This window comes from Molothrus aeneus, chromosome 28, assembly GCF_037042795.1.
Source record: "Molothrus aeneus isolate 106 chromosome 28, BPBGC_Maene_1.0, whole genome shotgun sequence".
NCBI lineage: Eukaryota > Metazoa > Chordata > Aves > Passeriformes > Icteridae > Molothrus > Molothrus aeneus.
The window spans coordinates 5,498,772-5,505,364 of NC_089673.1; positions in this window are offsets into that span (position 1 = coordinate 5,498,772).

Here is a 6,593-nt window from a genome sequence, read left to right on the forward strand (position 1 = left end):
CCTGCAGAGCCCTCGGTGGGGTCAGTGCCACCACAGAGCCCCAGGACAGAGCCTGGAATGACCCACGGCACGGACAGACCCACGGCATGGATGGACCCACGGCACAGACAGACCCACGGCACGGACAGACCCAGGGCATGGACGGACCCACGGCATGGACAGACCCACGGCATGGAAGGACCCACGGCATGGACAGACCCAGGGCATGGACGGATCCACGGCACGGACAGACCCAGGGCATGGACAGACCCAGGGCATGGACAGACCCACGGCATGGACAGACCCACGGCACGGACAGACCCAGGGCATGGACAGACCCACGGCATGGAAGGACCCACGGCATGGACAGACCCACGGCATGGACAGACCCACGGCATGGAAGGACCCACGGCATGGACAGACCCACGGCATGGACAGACCCAGGGCACGGACAGACCCACGGCATGGACAGACCCAGGGCACGGACAGACCCAGGGCATGGACAGACCCACGGCACGGACAGACCCAGGGCACGGACAGACCCAGGGCATGGACAGACCCACGGCACGGACAGACCCACGGCATGGACAGACCCAGGGCATGGACAGACCCAGGGCACGGACGGACCCACGGCATGGACAGACCCAGGGCACGGACAGACTCAGGGCATGGACGGACCCACGGCACGGACAGAGCCACGGCACGGACAGACCCAGGGCATGGACAGACCCAGGGCATGGACAGACCCACGGCATGGACAGACCCAGGGCACGGACGGACCCACGGCATGGACGGACCCAGGGCATGGACGGACCCACGGCACGGACAGAGCCACGGCACGGACAGACCCACAGCACGGACAGAGCCACGGCCCTGAGTGACCCCCGTGGCACCAGATTCCCGCCAGGGCCTCATCCCCCCCGGCAGAGGGGCTGGGAATGGGCGGCAGAGCCCCAGGGCTGGGGCCAGGGGGAATCTGCGGGGCCCCGACGCTCCAAACATCCCTGCCGAGGCCTCTGGGGGAGCTGAGGGGGAAGAGCAGCCCCAGGGATGGGCACGGAGGGGGCTCCGGCCCCAGAGCTGAGCTGGGAGATGCCAGCGCAGAGAAATCCTGGTGCTGAGCGTGGCTCTGGCACGAGGGGGGCAAAGGAACCGCTGGAAAATCCAGCTCGGGATTTGGGGTCCCAGCAGGGGAATCAGAGGGAGCAAAGCCTCAAACTGGGAGCTTCAGACTGGGATTCCCAATGCAGATCGGGCGTCCTGGAGAGCCTGGAGGGGATCCAGGCTCTGGATCCTGCGCTGGGGGCACAGGCGGATCCCTGGCATCGGGGGCACCGCCCGGGGATGCCGAGATCCCAGGAGGCTCCCGCGGAGCCCAAACCGCACCACGAGGCCGGGAATATTCGGGGAGGCCAATGCCGGGGGGCACCGGCGCTCGGTGGCCGCTCCCGTCGGGAATTCCAGCCGGAATTGCGCGGCCTGGGGAAGGCAAAGAGCCCCTGGAAGGTGCTCCGAGGGTGGGAGAGCGGCGGGGAAGGGCGGGCGGGACCCGCGGGGACCCGCGGGGATCCGCGGGGATCAGCAGGGACGGGATCTGCCGCAAACAGGGCCCCAGAACAGCCCCGAGCGGCCGCTCCTGCCGGGGATTGGCTGCCGAGCGCTTTGAAGTGCAAATGAAGGATTTCCGCCAGGCCGGGCGTTAATTTGGAAGCAAAACCATCCCGGGGTGTCCCGGTGGATGCCGGGACCCCCCCGGAGGTCCCCGGGAGCTGGGGACAAACCGTGGGGACCAACGGAGGAGCAGAGGGAGGCAGGACAGGTCCGAGCTGCTGGAATTGTCCTCGCCCTGGGATTTGGGGGGTTCGGGGTCCCCAGAGCCTCTGTGGACAGCGCTGGGCCACCCCATGGATCCCCTGCTCTTCCCAAGGCTGGGCTGTCCATGGAGCCCCATCGGGAACCCCCCTCTGTCCCCCGTGTCCTTTTTCCCCCTTCCCAACGTTTTCTCGGCTGGAAAATCCCATTCCAGAGGGTGGCACCGGCTCCAGGGTGTCCTGTCCCCTGCGGGTGACAGCGCCTGGGCAAAGCTCCCGAGGCCACCGTGCCACGTCCGAGGCTCCAAAACCCACTCGTGGCTGGGTTTTCCCTCCTTTCCCAAGGAAAATCAGCTTCTTCCCCCGGAGTGGGAGTCCAGAGCACCAGCCCAGACCCAGAGAAAGGCTCCTGGATAAATCCACGTGGGGAGCTGCTGATCCCGGGAGTGACAGTGGTGTCCCCAGGCCAGGGCGGTGGCGCGGATGGCTGGCGTCACTTCTGAGGCTCCAAAATCCACTCCTGGCTCCTTTTTTTTGCCCCTTTTTCCAAAGAAAATCAGCTTTTCCTTCTCTTTTAGGTGGGAGCTCAGCCCATCAGCGTTGGGAAGTGCCAGTCCTGGGAATAATCCTGGGAATGAATAATCCTGGGAATGATCCTGGGAATAATCCTGGGAATAACGGCGTGTCCCCGGGGTGGTGGCACAGATGGCACCGGTGACACAGCGCTGCCGCCTCCAAAATCCACTTGTGGATTCTTTTTCCCCCACTTTTTCCAAAGGAAAGGCCCTTTCCCTCCTCTTTCAGGGGGTGAGAGCATCAGGCCGCTCCTGGCTGAGCCCGGGAACGGCCCCGGGAACGGCGGCGTGTCCCCGGGGCGGTGGCACAGATGGCACCGGGGACACGGCGCTGCCACCTCCGGCTCCCCCGGAGAGGAAACGCGAGCTCGGCGCTCCCCTCCCACGGCGTCTCCGAGCGGGGGCAGGAGCCTGGCAGAGGCTCCCGGGAAATGAGGCAGCAGGGAAAAATCAAAATTAAAAAAAATTTAAAAAAACTAAAATTAAAAATTAGGAAAAATGAAAATAAAAATGTTTGGTTTGGGAGGTGAGTAAATGGATCCTGCCCGGGGTTTCTGGGGAGCTGGAGGAGCAGCCAGGGGTTGGTTCATTTGCTGATTGATAGATTTGATTGATTGATTGATTGATTGATTAATGAAGGTGGAGCTGCAGCTTTGGGGTTGTGGGGGATGAGGGATCCATCCTGAGGGAAAGGGATCAGGGGCCTGGAGCTGCTGACGGAGCCGAATCTCCAGGAATTTGGGAATCTCCAGCGGGGATTCCGAAATCTCCAAGAGTTTGGGATCTCTGGGAATGTGGGATGCCCAGGAATTTGGCATCTCCAGCTCCACCAAATTCCTGGTGGTGCAGCCCCAAAAAAGCCCCTCAGAAATCCCAGAGGATGCTGGAAGAGCTCGATCCATGCCCAGGCAGCAACGGGATCGAGGAGGGGCGGATTTGAGGAGGAAATTCCTTGTGATACACCCCAAAAAGCCCTCAAAAAACCCCCCAAAACAGGCCCCAAAAAGCCCTCAAAACCCCCCCCAAAACAGGCCCAAAAAGCCCTCCAAAAACCCCCCAAACAGGCCCAAAAACCCCCCAAAACAGGCCCAAAAAGCCCCCATAAAAACCCCCCAAAACAGGCCCAAAAAGCCCTCCAAAAACCCCCAAAACAGGCCCAAAAAGCCCTCCAAAAACCCCCCAAAACAGCCCCAAAAAGCCCTCCAAAAACCCCCAAAACAGGCCCAAAAAGCCCCCATAAAAACCCCCCAAACAGGCCCCAAAAGCCCCCATAAAAACGCCCCAGGAAAGGCAAAAAGAAGTGCAAAGGCCCCAACCCAGTCCCAAAAAAAAGCTCCAAAAATGTCCCAAAAACCCTTCCAAAAGCCCACGCCCCTCACAAAGCTCAAAAACCTCCAAAAGAGCCCAAGGAAATCCCACCAAAAAAACCCCAGGAAGGCCAAAAACCCACCCCAAAAAGGTTCCCAATAACCAGAAAAATCCCTTAGAAAGAAAACAAACCCCCCCAAAAAACCAAAGCCCTTAAAGCCCCCAAAAACGGCCCTGAAAAGGCCCCAAAACGAAGGCTTTTTTGACCCTTCAAAAAGCCAAAACAAACCCTCCCAAAAAAGGCCTCAAAACCCCTGAGCAAGGCCCCCAAACCCAGCCCTAAAGAAGTTTTCAAAAAGCCAAAAAACGACCCCAAAATGGCCCCAAAACCCCTCAAAAACGGCCCTGAAAAGGCCCCAAAACACCCTTCAAAAAGCCAAAACAAACCCTCCCAAAAAAGGCCTCAAAACCCCTGAGCAAGGCCCCCAAACCCAGCCCTAAAAAACTTCTCAAAAAGCCAAAAAAAGCCCCCAAAATGGCCCCCAAACACGGCCCTAAAAAGGCCCCAAAAGACTCTTCAAAACTAAAAAAAAAAACCCAAAAAAACCAAACGAAAACCCCCCAAAACCCAACAAAAAAACCCCAAAAGAGAAACCAAAACCCCCCAAAAAGACGAGTCTGGAGGCGCGTTCTTGCACTACTCTCAGTGTTTATTCTGCGCTGCCTCAGCCGCGAGCAGCCCCGGCCCCGGCGCCGCTCGGCTCCTCCCGCCCGGGCGCGGCTTTTGGCTTTTTCTCTTTTTCTCTTTTTGTCTGTAATTCCATTTGTTTCAGAGGTTTTGTATTTATTTTCTCTCGAGTTTTTCTCTCATTGTGTTCCCCCTCTGGGCATCGCCGCCCGCGCCCCAAGGAGAGGGAAAAGGCATCGCTGGGAGGGGATCCCGGCGGGAGCCGCGGGGTTTTTCCTCGGATTTGGGGTTTTTTGGGGTTTTTTGGGGTGTTTTGGGTCGTTTTTGTCGGTTCTGCGCGGTGGGCAGAGCACTGAAGGCACATTCACGTCTGATACCCTGTACGAGCTGGGGCAGCCGGGAGGGACTGAAAGGGGAATTAGAAGGGAAGGGGAGGAGGAAAAATGGGGGGAAAAATTAAAAAAAAAAAATAAGGAAAAATTAAGAAATATGGTGGGAAAAAAAAAAGAGGTTGAAAGGGTTGGGGGAAATGGGGAAAAGTTGAAGGGGAAAGGAAAAAAAGGAAGAAAAATGGAAAAAAAGGAAGATAAATTGAAAAAAAAAGTGGAAAAAATTTGAAATAAATGAAAAAAGGGAAAAAATCAGAAGAAATTGGAAAAAAAAGAAGACAAATAGTGAGAAAAAATCGAAAAAAAATGGAGAAAAAAGAGGAAGAAAAATTGAAAAAAAAAAGAAAAATGGGAAAAAAAAGAGAAAGAATAAAATAAAAAAAATTTAAAGAAATGAAAGTAAAATAAAGTGGAAAATATAAGACATAAAGGAAAATAAAAATGGATAGGAAAGGAAAAACAAAAAATGAAAAAGGAAAAATAAAGGAAAACAGAAAACTAGGGACAGGAAAAAAAAAACCACCAAGAAAAATTAAAAGGGAAACAAAGGAAAAATTCAGAGAAAAAAAAAAATCAAGAGAAAACCAGATGAAAATTAGAAGAAACATGAAAAAGAAATTAAAAGGAAAACAAAAAAAAATTGGAAAAATAAAAGCTAAAAATATGAAGAAAAAAAGGAAAAATAAAATTAAAAATGAGAAAAAAAAATTAAGGGAAAAATGGAAAAAAATGAAAAATTAAAAGGAAAAATAAAAATCAACCTTGTAGGAACTGAGGAGCAAATCCTGCCCAGTTTTCCTGCTCCCCCTCCCAGGAGCTTTCCCGACACCTCCACAGAGCTGCAAACAAAGTGAAAATTCCAAATCTCCAAACCCTGAACATCCTAAGAAAAAAACAAAACCTTTTTATTTTGATTTTTTCCCCCCTTTCTTCCTTTTTCCAGAGGAAAAATTCCGCTCCCAACACGGCGAGAAATTCAGGAAGCAGCAAAGAAAAAATTCCTTGTGGATTACTGGGGAAAAACCCCCAAAATCCATTTAAAAATCCCAATTTTTTCCTGGGTTTCCCTCTGGAAAAGAGCCAAGAGTATCCCAAAAAAAAAAAAAAAAAAAAAAAGGAAAATATTGGGGAATGTTTGACACCATTTTATTCATCTTCAACTGCAGTGGAAAAATAGAAACCTTTTACAAGCGCCGGCGTTGTCAGCTCAACTCAAGTTATATATTTATATATTTTATATAAATTTCTTTTTTTTTCCTTTTTTTTTTCCTGTTTTTTATTTTTTCCTTGTGTTTTTCCAAGTGCAGCAAGAGACCAAAAACCACATCAAGCCTGATCCGAATCGAGCCTTGAGAAAGCAAAAAAAAAAAATCCCAAATAATTCCAAATAAACAGCTTTTAATCCCATTTTTTGTGGTTTTCTTTCCACATCCAATTTCCTCTCCAAATATCACCTGAATTTTTTAAATTTTTTCTTTCTTTTTGTGCACATTTTTATTTATTTCTTTTTTTTTTTTTTCACCTCTTTGGCACAATTTTGATTCTGCTACAGTCCGAGTCAGGAGATCTCTTTTCCCAATTTGCAGCACTTTTTTAAAAAAAATCTGATTTTTAAATTTTTTTTCCTGACTTTTTTTTTATTTTTTTGGACTTTTTGAAGCCTGAAACTCGCTGGACAAATGGATTTTTCTATTCCCCGCAACCCAAAAATTGTGTTTTTTCCCCCATTTCTACATTCACAGTTGAATATTTAAGGAAGGAAAGGCGCTTTTGTTGCTGAGCAGGACAAGCCAAGAGCTCCAAACATTCAGCATTCCCTAAAAATAAAATCCCTAAAAAAAGC